Source organism: Heterodontus francisci, chromosome 7 (assembly GCF_036365525.1).
Source record: "Heterodontus francisci isolate sHetFra1 chromosome 7, sHetFra1.hap1, whole genome shotgun sequence".
In the NCBI taxonomy this organism is placed as follows: Eukaryota; Metazoa; Chordata; class Chondrichthyes; order Heterodontiformes; family Heterodontidae; genus Heterodontus; species Heterodontus francisci.
This window is the reverse complement of record NC_090377.1, coordinates 49,470,614-49,487,631: the sequence shown is the minus strand read 5'-3', so window position 1 is coordinate 49,487,631 and position 17,018 is coordinate 49,470,614. Positions and strand designations below refer to the sequence as shown.

At 44.8% G+C, this 17,018-nt stretch overlaps 1 protein-coding gene across 6 annotated transcripts in view; it reads right to left on the bottom strand.

The window, feature by feature from the left end:
- Positions 1 to 17,018, bottom strand: part of cfap221 (cilia and flagella associated protein 221) — a 295,786-nt gene that overhangs the window by 44,126 nt on the left and 234,642 nt on the right. The window lies entirely within an intron of this gene.

The window sequence follows — 17,018 nt, the reverse complement described above, 5'->3', positions numbered from 1 at the left end:
GTCAGCAATCCAGTCATGTAGTGACCCAGGTTCTTTGTACTTGGCTGCAAGTGAGGAAGATGCTTGCTGGTATAAAGAGGAAGGCAAGGGCAAGCCTGCTCCTCACTTTTGCTCATAATCATGACACAAAACTAGGTCAGGAAATATCACATCTTTGGCAATTCAATTTTAACCAGTACACAACTATTGTCTTTACACATAAACTCTTTCAATATGCCAAAGTTATTACCCATGTTGCATGTGATGATCGCAGCAGTGAAACAACACACAAATTCTTAGTTTTCTAGTTCAAGGCACTCCTCTGCTGTTTGGGGCTTTCAACAATAAGGTCAGCAGTCCTGGATACAGAAATTAACCTTGGTCTTCAAAAAAATCTACCCATTGTTTTTTGTCTGTTTAAAAATGCAAGTACATCTGAACTGCTGCATAATAAGGCATCAGGGCTACTTCCTAGATAACAGCCATTGACATGAATAATGAAATTTCTCTGATCAGATAGGATCTTAATACTGAATACAAACCTTTGATATTTACAGAAATTATGGGGTTGATTTGAAGAACTCTGATGCTCAAAGGGACATCATTTTCGACACCAAGGGAAGCCTACGTCTGATGAACTGCTTGACTGCCAGAGACACAGTAGAGCAGGACCATTGGCTTTTGATTGCTAAACATGCTCATACTATCCCAAATGGCAAGACTGGGTCATTTAACAAATTAGGTTATGCGTTCCCATTCCAACATCTGTTGCAGTCAGAATGCACCTTCCTTTAAGAGGTGCAGGCTAGCTTCAACCCATGCTAGCCTCGAACACACCTGGGCCATCTCCTTAGTGTGCAGCCATTCAGCGTGTGTTTAGTGGAGGGCTACGACACAAACCTGTGTCTGCACAGAAACAATACAGGCACCCTGCCTGTCTGCTGGGTGGAAAATCGATGTAGCATGCTGTTGCTCCGATGAGTGAGTCAGTAGCCCTTATTGGGTTGACCAGGTTAATTTTAACTTTTTAATGCTCATTCTGAAGGAAGACCAGGGCCTGCCTTCTCGCAGATATTAGGGCCTTTGGAAGCATTGCATGACCAACATTATTGTACCTGTCTATAATTTCCACGACAGTTACTCCTATTGAGCAAGCATTGTGATTATAGTCTTAGAAATAGCAAAAACACACGAATAAGGTCACCAAAGGGAATTATGGATGTAGGGCTTAAAAGACATTATGGGCTAAAAATTCAATCAGGATTCATGCCTAACATTCATATATGTGGGTAATTGCAATGTGCGATTATCCCGCATCCAATCAAGATGATGCAGGCAGCATCAAACTTCGTGCTGCCTGCTCATCTCCATGATTGTGGCATGGTAGCCCTCCACTAAACACACGCTGAATGGCTGCACAGTCAGGAGGCGGCCCAGGTGTGTTTGAGGCTAGCATGGGTTGAAGTTAGTCTGCACATCTTAAAGAAAGGTGCATTCTGACTGCAACAGGTGTTGGAATGGGAACACATAGCCATGGAGGTCAATGCAAGGAGTCTGGGTCTGAGGACCTGGCTGCTGTGCCACAAAACGTTCAATGACTTCACATGAGTGCTCAATGTCAGTGAATACATCTTCAAATGCCATAATCCAACAAACTGCAACACTTGTCAGTTCACAACTCTTCCATCACTCACCCATCAGCAATCTCTACTAATCAGGATTCATGCCAAACACTCAGATGCTCCACCTCACCCTAACACACTTACTCACGGTCATAAGCCTCACACCCTCATCTTGCAGCTTCCACATACTTCCAGATATTCAGCTATGACAGGTACATAAACCAAACACATTGCAATACAATCACTGACGCTCTTTCCTTTCTCTTGCAGGATAAGGTGGTCCATAATGGGCGGCACAGTGGCGCAGTGGTTAGCACCGCAGCCTCACAGCTCCAGGAACCCGGGTTCGATTCCGGGTACTGCCTGTGTGGAGTTTGCAAGTTCTCCCTGTGTCTGCGTGGGTTTTCTCCGGGTGCTCCGGTTTCCTCCCACAAGCCAAAAGACTTGCAAGTTGATAGGTAAATTGGCCATTATAAATTGTCACTAGTATAGGTAGGTGGTAGGGAAATATAGGGACAGGTGGGGATGTTTGGTAGGAATATGGGATTAGTGTAGGATTAGTATAAATGGGTGGTTGATGTTCGGCACAGACTCGGTGGGCTGAAGGGCCTGTTTCAGTGCTGTATCTCTAATCTAATCTAATCTAATCTAATCATAATAGGAAGGAGCAGAGGACAACTGGCAGGGACAGGCATGGCTGCATCTCCTGAACCCCTTGAAGGAGGTGGTGCTCCGAATTATTGGCATTGCAGTCACTGAGGCCACTGCACCCGGAGTCTCTGAAACCATCCAGGATGACGGTATGTTCCTGCCTTATGCACCTTCTCAAAACCCACTTCACCCTCATCCCACAATCTGATATGAAGTACAAGCTGCAGATGGTGTGACTATCGACCTCTTGCTTTCCAAGAACTGCCACCTGGCCAGACAGTGCAGCCTCGCCATGAAGAGCATGAGCAAGAGCAGATGTCTGACGAAGAAGCACCGTCTCTTGATCTGACACATGTAGCCACTAGCTCAGATGCTGGCCCTGTGCGTACTTTAAAGGGTAGCATAGAGGTGGAATCAGCATGTGATGCGTCACCAGGTGCAAGTGGTGTGTAGCCAGGCCAGAGGGAAAGGATAGAATGCATGTCAACTCTCCGTAGGGCGAGGTCACAGACGAGTTCTGTTGCAGAGAACAAGGATGAGGATGTTGCTAGGGCAGGGAAAAGGCTGATAGACATGCATACAGAAATGCTAGAAATGCTTGATGCATTGGCAGGCTTGCCACAGAACCTGTTATCACTATCAAGACGCATGGAGGAATCTGGCTCCAACTTGGCACAGAGCTTTGCGTGGAGCTTGGAGCTCATCCTTTCTAGCATGGAAATGGTGGCCAACTCCGTGACAGCACTTGTGGATCTAGCTATGATGCAGCATCTGATAGCCAATGTCTCAGCACAGGCAGAAGCCACCCAACATCTGAGTGCTGCAGTGGAGACTCAGACTGAAGTCATGAGATTTCTACTTGTTGCCATGCAAGCGTAGCTTGGTGCCATGCAGGCTCAGACTGCAGAGAATGGAAGCAACCAGAATGATGAGTGCACACATGCAGGAAGCTCTTGTCATGGTCACAGACCAGTTGAACGTTGAGTCCAAGCATGGAGATCAGCACAGGCTGCACCATTTTTAGACCCTCCGGGCTCCTGTAGTGCCAAACCCACAGCACTACAGAGTCCAATTTTGCAGTCCACAACTCTAAACGTCACCCAATAAATTTTGATCTTTGTACTTCCTTATTTTATGGACAGTATTTACTGGGTTGGCTATCAAGTAATAAGTACTGGGAGGGGGCAGAAAGAGGGCGGTTCAGCCATTGTTGAGGAAATGTGTTGTCCTTGGGTGCAGCAATGTGTGGGGTTTCCTAGATGTCACAAAATTGATTGGTGGCAGGTGGTATCCGTTATTGGAAATAGTTATCCCCGACAGGGTTCATCTCCAATTTCCCAACATGGACATTGTCTCACTCTGTGTTGCCATTCTCTTCCTACTGTTGGGCCATACCTCAAGGGACTCTACTGGTCAGCTACATGCTCAGTCCTCTTAAGAATGCAAATTTGTGAAGCATGTAACAGATGGTGTTGATCGTGGAGATGGGTGCTAGTCTCCGGGATTTACTCAGAGCCCATGTTAATGAATGCTGGATCTCCTCAGGGATGTGCATTCTCAGCCTTCCTTTTCATCCTCTATATGAATGATTATCAATCAGAACATGACGGCATAACGATTCGGAAGTATGCTGATGATACGGTACTTGAGGGCCTCAACAGGAATAATGAAGTAAACTACAGGGACTCGGTGGAGAGGTTCATAAAATGGTGCGACAACAATTATCTTAAACTGAATGAAAACAAGATGAAAGAACTAGTTATAGACTTTAGGAAAAAGCCAGTTAATGATATGGTTCCCATGAAGATTCATGATGAGGACATTGAAATAGTCATCAGCTACAAGTATCTAGGTACCAAAGTAGATGATAAGTTGAATTGGGGTTGAACAGTGTAGAGATGTGGTGGCCAAGGGACACACACGATTATATTACCTCAGAAAGTTAAAATCCTTTCGAGTAGATCCCACACTCATGAAACTCTTCTTTTTGGCTGTAATTGAGAGTGCTATCCTTTTCAGATGTCTCTCCTGGTACTCTTTTCTTTGGAATGGAGATTCTTTAAGGGTACAGTAATTGTTGAACCAGGCAGGAAGGGTATTTGGCGAGTAGATCTTTCTTGGCAAAATCTGCTCTCAAGGAATTTTGATGAAGTAAAGTGTGTTATGGACAAAGAGAATCACCCCTTGTCAATATAACTGTTGGATGCATGCAGGGAAAAAGGCTACAATCCCTTAGATATAGGACAAATCCATTCTTGAACCTGTTTGTGCCTTTCTCTGTAAGAACTTTTAACAGGAGTTTGATGAATGGATGAGGATATGCACTCATGATGGTACTCACTGACCGATTATTTTAATGTACCAGAATTAATTTTTAACATAGATTCTTTAATCAAGTTAGACAGTTTGTGATAGGGTAATATTTTGTTATTATTCATAAGTAATATATTAATGAATGAGCAATGTAGCCGAAATGAATTTTCGTATGGACAATAAATTGAAATTGAATTGAACCACCCAGGCAGTGTGCTACTCTACATGATTGCTTGGTATGAAAAGTTGAAGAGAAATTAACACAGGTGACGAGAGCATAGTTGTCTAATCTATCAGTGTGCTGTTGGATCAAATCGACCAAGGTCAGAACAGCATCGTTCACTGACTTATGAGGTTGATATGTGGAACAAGAGGATCTAAAAGATGCTTTGGCACAATGCGCTCAAAACACTTCATGACTATCGATGTAAGAGCAACTGGTTGGTAATAGAACAAAGAACAAAGAACAAAGATAATTACAGCACAGGAACAGGCCCTTCGGCCCTCCAAGCCTGCGCCGATCCAGATCCTCTCTCTAAACATGTCGCCTATTTTCTAAGGTTCTGTATCTCTTTTCTTCCTGCCCATTCATGTATCTGTCTAGATACATCTTAAAAGACTCCATCGTGCCCGCATCTACCACCTCCGCTGGCAATGCGTTCCAGGCACCCACCACCCTCTGCGTAAAGAACTTTCCACGCATATCCCCCCTAAACTTTTCCCCTTTCACTTTGAACTCGTGTCCTCTAGTAATTGAAACCCCCACTCTGGGAAAAAGCCTCTTGCTATCCACCCTGTCTATACCTCTCATGATTTTGTACACCTCAATCAGGTCCCCCCTCAACCTCCGTCTTTCTAATGAAAATAATCCTAATCTGCTCAACCTCTCTTCATAGCTAGCGCCCTCCATACCAGGCAACATCCTGGTGAACCTCCTCTGTACCCTCTCCAAAGCATCCACATCCTTTTGATAATGTGGCGACCAGAACTGTACGCAGTATTCCAAATGTGGCCGAACCAAAGTCCTATACAACTGTAACATGACCTGCCAACTCTTGTACTCAATGCCCCGTCCGATGAAGGAAAGCATGCCGTATGCCTTCTTGACCACTCTATTTACCTGCGTTGCCACCTTCAGGGAACAGTGGACCTGAACACCCAAATCTCTCTGGACATCAATTTTCCCCAGGACTTTTCCATTTACTGTATAGTTCACTCTTGAATTGGATCTTCCAAAATGCATCACCTCGCATTTGCCCTGATTGAACTCCATCTGCCATTTCTCTGCCCAACTCTCCAATCTATCTATATTCTGCTGTATTCTCTGACAGTCCCCTTCACTATCTGCTACTCCACCAATCTTAGTGTCGTCTGCAAATTTGCTAATCAGTCCACCTATACTTTCCTCCAAATCATTAATGTATATCACAAACAACAGTGGTCCCAGCACGGATCCCTGTGGAACACCACTGGTCACACGTCTCCATTTTGAGAAACTCCCTTCTACTGCTACTCTCTGTCTCCTGTTGCCCAGCCAGTTCTTTATCCATCTAGCTAGTACACCTTGGACCCCAAGCGCCTTCACTTTCTCCATCAGCCTGCCATGGGGAACCTTATCAAACGCCTTACTGAAGTCCATGTATATGACATCGACAGCCCTTCCCTCATCAATCAACTTTGTCACTTCCTCAAAGAATTCTATTAAGTTGGTAAGACATGACCTTCCCTGCACAAAACCATGTTGCCTATCACTGATGAGCCCATTTTCTTCCAAATGGGAATAGATCCTATCCCTCAGTATCTTCTCCAGCAGCTTCCCTACCACTGACGTCAGGCTCACCGGTCTATAATTACCTGGATTATCCCTGCTACCCTTCTTAAACAAGGGGACAACATTAGCAATTCTCCAGTCCTCCGGGACCTCACCCGTGTTTAAGAATGCTGCAAAGATATCTGTTAAGGCCCCAGCTATTTCCTCTCTCGCTTCCCTCAGTAACCTGGGATAGATCCCATCCGGACCTGGGGACTTGTCCACCTTAATGCCCTTTAGAATACCCAACACTTCCTCCCTCCTTATGCCGACTTGACCTAGAGTAATCAAACATCTGTTCCTAACCTCAACATCCGTCATGTCCCTCTCCTCGGTGAATACCGATGCAAAGTACTCGTTTAGAATCTCACCCATTTTCTCTGAGTCCAAGCATAACATTCCTCCTTTGTCCTTTAGTGGGCCAATCCTTTCTCTAGTTACCCTCTTTCTCCTTATATATGAATAAAAGGCTTTGGGATTTTCCTTAACCCTGTTTGCTAAAGATATTTCATGACCCCTTTTAGCCCTCTTAATTCCTCGTTTCAGATTGGTCCTACATTCCCGATATTCTTTCAAAGCTTCGTCTTTCATCAGCCGCCTAGACCTTATGTATGCTTCCTTTTTCCTCTTAGCTAGTCTCACAATTTCACCTGTCATCCATGGTTCCCTAATCTTGCCATTTCTATCCCTCATTTTCACAGGAACATGTCTCTCCTGCACGCTAATCAACCTCTCTTTAAAAGCCTCCCACATATCACATGTGGATTTACCTTCAAACAGCTGCTCCCAATCTACATTTCCCAGCTCCTGCCGAATTTTGGTGTAGTTGGCCTTCCCCCAATTTAGCACTCTCCCTTTTGGACCACTCTCGTCTTTGTCCATGAGTATTTTAAAGCTTACGGAATTGTGATCACTATTCCCAAAGTAGTCCCCTACTTAAACTTCAACAACCTGGCCGGGCTCATTCCCCAACACCAGGTCCAGTATGGCCCCTTCCCGAGTTGGACTATTTACATACTGCTCTAGAAAACCCTCCTGGATGCTCCTTACAAATTCTGCTCCATCTGGACCTCTAACACTAAGCGAATCCCAGTCAATGTTGGGAAAATTAAAATCTCCTATCACCACCACCCTGTTGCTCCTACATCTTTCCATAATCTGTTTACATATTTGTACCTCTATCTCACGCTCGCTGTTGGGAGGCCTGTAGTACAGCCCCAACATTGTTACCGCACCCTTCCTATTTCTGAGTTCTGTCCATATTGCCTCACTGCTCGAGTCCTCCATAGTGCCCTCCTTCAGCACAGCTGTGATATCCTCTTTGACCAGTAATGCAACTCCTCCACCCCTTTTCATTCATCTCAACAGGCTGTGACTTCTTAGCAACCAGAACCATGATGGCTGAATTCCAACAGCAAGAAACAGTATGCATGTCAGATGATTTCTGAAAGACCAGAGAAAAAGTATCTGCCAGCTGATGAGCACATTCCTTAAGAATTTTTCTGCTGATATGATCTGGGCCACATGCTTTCCTTGGATTCACTCACTTGAAATGCTTCTCTACCTATTGTTGATAATAACATGAGATCCTTCCAATTCACGAAGTGAAGCCTGCTGCAAAATCACATGTTCCTCAAATTCATCATCTTCAAACTGGCTAAAAATTCATTCGCAACATTACGAGAATTATCTGTGCACTGAAAGAGGTCATCTCACGTTTTCGACGCGAAGCCTGTCGTTTTATGCATCTCTGGGATTATTTGTCCTAAAACAATTATGCAGCTTGTCTCTATATGCATTTTAAACATTCTGAAATTCCTTTTTTACTTTGATTTTTAATTCACCAAGTTTGACTTGGTCCCCAACACTAAATGCAAATTGTCTTTCCTTCATTATTAATTTTAAGTCCTTTGTAATCCAAAGTTTCTCATTTGGATAGATCTTAATCGTTTTAGTTTGAAGCTGTTCACAATAGATAATTTACTCCTTCATAATATCTGTGGTCCTATCTATGTCATCGTTCTCCATAAAAATATCCCAATTTGTGTTGTCAAAGCAAGTCTGCGGATCTCATTTCCCTCTCCACCTAACTTAAGGCTGCCTGGGCCCTGAATTCGGGTTGTCTCTTGTTGATAAGCATTATTCTCTCCTTTTCAATGACTCTCGTTTCACTCGCTGCCCAATTTGAGGACACTTCGGCCCTAAATATGGATCATCTCTTGTTGGTACCCACACGGGTAAGTCATAGGTGTAGCTCACAAGGCTAAAGTTCCTGCGAGTTCAAGCAACACAGGTGGTCATATTTGATGTAATGGAGGTAGCTTCTCTCATTCCTGACCTCGCCCGGCCTCGGCAGCTTCGCTCACCCTTTGCCTTATCCTGTCTCAGCAGCTTCACTTCCTCTGGCCCTGCTCAGCCTCAACATCTTCACTCGCCTCAGCAGTTTTGTTCACCCCTGGCATCACCCGTCCTCAGTGGCCTCGCTCAACCCAGCCTCGCCTCAGCAGCCTCGCCTCTTCTGGACCCGCTCGGCCTTGACAACTCCACTCATCTCTGGCCTCAACTGGTCCCAGTACCTCGCACCCCCCAGTCTTGATGCTCCCACCCCACCAACCCACAGCAAAGAACACCAGAAAACAAAGAGCAATCTAAGTCACATGTTGCTGCAGTGCTGTGCCATCCAGAACTACGAATTTCAGTAATTGTGACAGACATGTTGGCCTCACTGTATTTTTGCTCTGCTGCTTTTTAGGCATTTCAAGGGTCATTGGATATTAATGTTGAGCATAGCCCTGGTCTCCGAAGAGCCATTCCTTTATCCTCTGGAGCCCATCAATTAATGGTGCTACCATGTACTGCTGCAGAATAAAATCATTATAGCAGCTCATGGATAATAGGCGTTAATGTAAGGATGCATTTCTAGATCTAAAAAGACCTGTACATATATGGAGTGGTAACACTTCCTTGAACACAGAATCATACAGCACAGGAGGACGACATTTGGTCCATCATGCCTGTGCGAGCTCTTGGAAAGAGCTATCAAATTGGTCCCACTCCCTTGCTCCTTCCTCATAGCCCTGCACTGTTTTCCCTTTTAAGAATATACGAATATACGTCCGTACGTACGAACATACAAATTAGCAGCAGGAGCAGGCCACTCCGCCCCTCAAGCCTTCTCTGCCATTCAGTAAGTTCATGGCTGAACTGATTTCTCCACATTACCATCTACTCCCAATAACCTTTCACCCCCTTGCTTATCAAGAATCTATCTACCTCTGCCTTAAAAATATTCAAAGACTCTGCTTCCACCACCTTTTGAGGAAGAGAATTCCAAAGACTCATGACCCTCTGAGAGAAAACATTTCTCCTCATCTCTGTCTTAAATGGGCAACCCCTTATTTTTAAGCAATGACCCCTAGTTCTAGATTCTCCCACAAGGGGAAACATCCTTTCCACATCCATCCTGTCAAGATCCCTCAGGATCTTATATGTTTCAATCAAGTCGCCTCTTACTCTTCGAAATTCCAGCAGATATAAGCCTAGCCTGTCCAATCTTTCCTCATAAGATAGTCTGCTCATTCCAGGTATCAGTCTAGTAAACCGTCTTTGAACTGCTTCCAACGCATTTACATCCTTCCTTAAATAAAGAGACCAATACTATACACAGTACTCCAGATGTGGTCTCACCAATGCCCTGTATAGCTGAAGCATAACCTCCCTACTTTTGTATTCAATTCCCCTCGCAATAAACAATTACATTCTATTAGCTTTCCTAATTATGGGCGGCACAGTGGCGCAGTGGTTAGCACCGCAGCCTCACAGCTCCAGTGACCCGGGTTCAATTCTGGGTACTGCCTATGTGGCGTTTGCAAGTTCTCCCTGTGTCTGCGTGGGTTTTCTCTGGGTGCTCCGGTTTCCTCCCACAAGCCAAAAGACTTGCAGGTTGGTAGGTAAATTGACCATTACAAATTGCCCCTAGTATAGGTAGGTGGTAGGGAAATATAGGGACAGGTGGGGATGTGGTAGGAATATAGGATTAGTGTAGGATTAGTATAGATGGGTGGCTGATGGTCGGCACAGATTTGGTGGGCCGAAGGGCCTGTTTCAGTGCTGTATCTCTAAACTAAATTAAACTAAATTACCTGCATACTAACCTTTTGCGATTCATGCACTAGGACACCCAGATCCTTCTGCATCTCAGAGCTCTGCGATCTCTCATCATTTAGATAATATGTTTCTTTGTTATTCTTCCTGCCAAAATGGACAACTTCACATTTTCCCACATTATACTCCATCTGCCAGATTTTTGCCCACTCACTTAACCTATCTACATCCCTTTGTAGCCTCCTTATGTCCTCTTCACAACTTACTTTCCTACCTATCTTTGTGTCATCAGCAAATTTAGCAACCATACCTTCATCTAAGTCATTTATATAAATTGTAAAAAGTTGAGGCTCCAGCACAGATCCCTGTGGCACACCACTCATTACATCCTGCCAACCAGAAAATGACCCATTTATGCCTACTTTCTGTTTTCTGTTAGCGAGCCAATCTTCTATCCATGCCAATATCCATCCTTACACCATGAGCTTGTATTTTTTGCAATAACCTTTGATGCGGCATCTTAGCAAATGCCATCTGGAAATCTAATTACAATACATCCACTGGTTCCTCTTTATCCACAGCACATGTAACTCCCTCAAAGGACTCCAATAAATTGGTTAAACATGATTTCCCTTTAATAAAATCATGTTGACACTGCCTGATTACCTTCAATTTTTCTAAGTGCCCTGCTATAATGTCATACCTAGCGCAAAGGAAGATGGCTGTGGTTGTTGGAGGTCAATCATCTGAGCTCCAGGACATCACTGCAGGAGTTCCTCAGGGTAGTGTCCTAGGCCCAACCATCTTCAGCTGCTTCATCAATGACCTTCCTTCAATCATAAGGTCCGAAGTGGGGATGTTCGCTGATGATTGCACAATGTTCAGCACCATTAGTGATTCCTCAGGTACTGAAGCAGTCCATTTAGAAATGCAGCAAGACCTGGACAATATCCAGGCTTGGGCTATTATGGCATTACCATCGCTGAATCCCCCACTATCAACATCGTAGGGGCTACCATTGACCAGAAACTGAACTGGAGTAGCCATATAAATACCGTGGCTACAAGGGCAGGTCAGAGGCTAGGAATCCTGTAGCGAGTATCTCAGCTCCTGACTCCCCAAAGCCTGTCCACTATCTACAAGACACAAGTCAGGAGTGTGACTACAAGATGCACTGCAGCAATGCACCAAGGCTCCTTAGACAGCACCTACCACCTCGAAGGACGAGCAGCAGATGCATGGGAACATCACCTCCTGCAAGTTCCCGTCCAAGTCACACACCATCCTGACTTGGAACTATATCGCCGTTCCTTCACTGTCGCTGGGTCAAAATCCTGGAACTCCCTTCCTAACAGCACTGTGGGTGTACCTAACTCACATGGACTGCAGCGGTTCAAGAAGGCAGCTCACCACCACCTTCTCAAGGGCAATTAGGGATGGGCAATAAATACTGGCATAGCCAGTGATGCCCACATCCCATGAATGAATTAAAAAAAAATAGCTTCTAACATTTTCCCTAAGATAGATATTAAGTATTTTCCTGCTTTCTGTCTCCCTCCCTTTTTGAATAAAGGAGTTACATTCGCTATTTTCCAGTCGAGCGGAACCTTCCCTGAATCTAGGGAATTTTGGAAAATTAAAACTAACTCATCAACTATTTCACTAGCCACTTCTTTTAACACCCTAGGATGAAGTCCATCAGGACCCAGGGACTTGTCAGCCCACAGCTCCAACAATTTGTTCAGTACCACTTCCCTGGTGATTGTAATTTTCTTGAGTTCCTCCCTCCCTTCCATTTCCTGACTTACAGCTAATTCTGGGATGAAACTTGTATCCTCTATAGTGACGACTTTTGAAAACTACTATTGAATCTGCTTCCACCACCCTTTTAGGTAGTGCATTCCAAATCATAACAACTCACTGTATAAAAATATTTCCCCTCATTGCCCCCTTGGTTCTTTCACCAATTCACTTACATCTATGCCCATTAATTATTTTCCCACCTGCCAATGGAAGTAGTTTCTCCTTATGCACTCTGTTAAGTCCTGTTACATTTTAGAACACTTCGATTAAATCTCTGTTTAACCTTCTCTGCTCTAAGGAAAACAATCACAGTTTCTCTAATCTCTCTGCATCACTGAAGTCCCTCAGCATAGACTGCTGTAATTGGATGGTCAGAAGACTGACATCATAGCTCTGGTTTAATGTTGACAGGAGCCTCCAAAGAATCAAAACAGTCCAGTACTTTTGCAGAGCTGTGGGATTGCGGAGCCACTATTCCAGGAGAATGGCCTTAGTTCCATGGGTGAGGTATCTGTTATCCTTTCTGAGGGTGACAACATGCCTAGTTTCCTGCCACCACTACCAGTTCCCTTGTTAGTGCTATACAGCCAGCTGGATCAGACTGCTGCAGTCAAGGGTAAGATACTACAAGCTGCAGGTGGGCCTTCAAGACTCAGAGCTGCTCATCTTCCATGGGCATTTGACGTGGCCACAAAGAAAGTTCTGCAGCCTTCCACCTCCCAAACTGCAGCTTCTGGGGAAGCTTTTCTTTTCAATTATTCTTTCAAGGGATGAGGACGTTGCTGGCAAGGCCAGAATTTATTGCCTATCCCTAATTGTCCCTGAGAAACTGAGTGGCTTGCTGGGCTTTATATTAATGACTTAGATGAAGTGACCAAGAGTAATGTATCTAAAACAAAAACAGAAAATGCTTGAAATACTCAGCAGGTCATGCAGCATTGGTGAAGAGAAAAACAGAATTAATATTTCAGGTCTGTGTGACCTTTCATCAGAAATGACAAAAGTTAGAAATGTAATAGATTTTGAACCAGTGAAAGTGAGCAAGGGTCAGGGCGGGGGTGGGGGGGCAGTGGAGAAGGGCACATGTTGGAAGAAGAACTAAAGGGAAGGTCTATGATAGGGTAGAGGGCAGGACAGATTAAATAACAAAAGGTTTCATGGTACAAAGCCAAGGGGAGTCATAATGGAACAAGTAAAGTAAAAAATAGATGTGCCTTGATGATATGTAAATGGCAGGATAGCTGTAATGTATCTAAATTTGCTAATGATACAAAGCTGGATGGAAATGTAAGCTGTGAGGAGGACACAAAGAGGTCACTACGAGCTATAGACAGGTTAAGTGAGTGGGCAACAAGGTGGCAGATGGAGTATAATGTGGGGAAGTGTGAGATTATTCAGTTTGGTTGGAAGAAAAGAAAAGTAAAATATTTTTGAAAGATGTGAAACTTTTAAATGTTGATGTTCAGAGAGATTTGGGTGTGCTCATACAAGGAATCGGTACAGCAAGCAATTAAGGCGGCAAATGGCATGTTGGCCTTTAATGCAAGGGGACTGGAGTACAAGAATAAGATAGTATTGTGACAATCATATAGGGCTTTGATGAGATCACATCTGGAGTACTTTTGGTCTCCATATCTAAGGAAGGATACATTTGCCTTGGAGGTGGTACAGTGAAGGCTCACTAGCGTTGTTCCTGGGATGAAAGAGTTGTCCTATGATTAGAGGCTGAGTAAATTGGGCCGATGCTGTCTGGAGTTTAGAAGAATCAGATGCGGTCTCAGTGAAACATACAAGATTCTGAAAGGGCTTAGGAAAGATGTGAAGGCATTGGACAGAATGCAGAAAAGGTTCACGAGAATGGTTCCAGGAATAAGGAACTTCAGTTACATGGATAGATTGGAGAAGTTGGGACTGTTTTCTTTGGAGAAGAGAAGATTGAGAGGATATTTAATAGAGGTATTCAAAATCATGAAGGGTCTGAACAGGTAAAGGAATGGCAACATAGTTCCAAGTCAGGATGGTGTGTGACTTGGAGGGGAACTTGCAGGTAGTGATCACAGGTTTGGAAGGTGCTGTCGAAGGAGCCTTGGTGTGTTGCTGTAACGCATCTTGTACACACTACTGCCACTGTGCGTCGGTGGTGGAGGGAGTGAATGTTGACGTGAATTCTTCAAATGCCATCTATTGCCATCTCATGATCGGCTCCACTGTATCCTAACCAGTGACAAATATAATGATCAAACCAACTGTAGTGCACTTATCTGTTGTGTGATGAGTGAATATTGTCAGTTTCTTTTGACATGATGTTGCCTCTTCGTAAAGAAAGAACTTGCTTTTAATTAGCTAATCTTATTTAAGATGCCTCAAAGTTGTTTAGACACAATTAATTAGTTTTTGAAGTATATTCACCATTTTTATGCAGGCAAACACAGCAGTGAATTTGCAAAGCCTCACTAAGTCAAATGAAGGAATTACCAGGTGGTGTTAGTTGTGGGAAGAATGTTGACCAGAACTACAGGAGAACAATCTGTTGTTCTTTGACTGGTTTTATGCAATCCTTTATGTAGGCTTCAACAGGCAAATGGGCTTTGGTTTTTTTTTTATTCATTCATGGGATGTGGGTGTCACTGTCTATGCCAGCATTTATTGCGAATCCCTAATTGCCCTTAAGAAGGTGGTGATGAGCTGCCTTCTTGAACCGCTGCAGTCCATGTGAGGTAGGTACACCCACAGTGCTGTTAGGATGGGAGTTCCAGGATTTTGACCCAGCGACAGTGAAGGAACGGCGATATAGTTCCTAAGTCAGGATGGTGTGTGACTTGGACGGGAACTTGCAGGTGGTGATGTTCCCATGCATCTGCTGCTCTTGTCCTTCGAGGTGGTAGAGGTCGCGGGTTTGGAAGGTGCTGTCTAAGGAGCCTTGGTGCGTTGCTGCAGTGCATCTTGTAGATGGTACACACTGCTGCCTCTGTGCGTCGGTGGTGGAGGGAGTGAATGTTTGTGCATGGTGTGCCAATCAAGTGGGCTGCTTTGTTCTGGATGGTGTCGAGCTTCTTGAGTATTGTTGGAGCTGCACCCATCCAGGTAAGTGGACAGTATTCCATCACACTCCTGACTTGTGCCTTGTAGATGGTGGACAGGCTTTGGGGAGTCTGGAGGTGAGTTACTCACTGCAGGATTCCGAGCCTCTGACCTGCTCTTGTAGCCATGGTATTTATATGGCTACTCCAGTTCAGTTTCTGGTCAATGGTAACCCCCAGGATGTTGATAGTGGGGGATCCAGCGATGGTAATGCCATTGAATGTCAATGGGCAACGGTTAGATTCTCTGTTGTGGGAGATGGTCATTGCCTGGCACTTGTGTGGCGCAAATGTTACTTGCCACTTATCATCCCAAGCCTGGATATTGTCCAGGTCTTGCTGCATTTCTACATGGACTGCTTCAGTATTTGAGGAGTCGCGAATGGTGCTGAACATTGTGCAATCATCAACGAACATCCCCACTTCTGACCTTATGATAGAAGGAAGGTCATTGATGAAGCAGCTGAAGATGGTTGGGCCTAGGACACTACCCTGAGGAACTCCTGCAGTGATTTCCTGGAGCTCAGATGTTTGACCTCCAACAACCACAGCCATCTTTCTTTGCGCTAGGTATGACTCCAACCAGCGGAGGGTTTTCCCCCTGATTCCCACTGACTCCAGTTTTGCTAGGGCTCCTTGATGCTATACTCGGTCAAATGCTGCCTTGATGTCAATGGCAGTCACTCTCACCTCGCCTCTTGAGTTCAGTTCTTTTGTCCATGTTTGAACCAAGGCTGTAATGAGGTAGGAGCTGAGTGGCCCTGGTAGAACCCAAACTGAGCATCACTGAGCAGGTTATTGCTAAGCAAGTGCTGCTTGATGGCACTGTTGATGACACCTTCCATCACTTTACTGATGATTGAGAGTAGACTGATGGGGCGGTAATTGGCCAGGTTGGACTTGTCCTGCTTTTTGTGCACAGGACATACCTGGGCAATTTTCCACATTGCCGGGTAGTTGCCAGTGTTGTAGCTATACTGGAACAGCTTGGCTAGGGGTGCGGCAAGTTCTGGAGCACAGATCTTCAGTACTATTGCCGGAATATTGTCAGGACCCATAGTTTTTGCAGTATCCAGTGCCTTCAGTTGTTTCTTGATATCACGTGGAGTGAATTGGCTGAAGTCTGGCATCTGTCATGCTGGGGACTTCAGGAGGGGGCTGAGATGGATCATCAACTCGGCACCTCTGGCTGAAGATTCTCGCAAATGCTTCTGCCTTATCTTTTGCACTGATGTGCTGGGCTCCCCCATCATTGAGGATGGCGATATTTGTGGAGCTACCTCCTCCAGTTAGTTGTTTAATTGTCCACCACCATTCATGACTGGATGTGGCAGGACTGCAGAGCTTAGATCTGATCCGTTGGTTATGGGATCGCTTAGCTCTGTCTATTGCATGCTGCTTATGCAGTTTGGCATGCAAGTAGTCCTGGATTGTAGCTTCACCAGGTTGACACCTCATTTTGAGGTATCCCTGGTGCTGCTCCTGGCATGCCCTCCTGCACTCTTCATTGAACCAGGGTTGGTCTCCTGGCTTGATGGTAATGGTAGAGTGGGGGATATGCCAGGCCATGAGATTACAGATTGTGGTTGAGTACAATTCTGCTGCTGCTGATGGCCCACAGCACCTCATGGATGCCCAATTTTGCATTGCTAGATC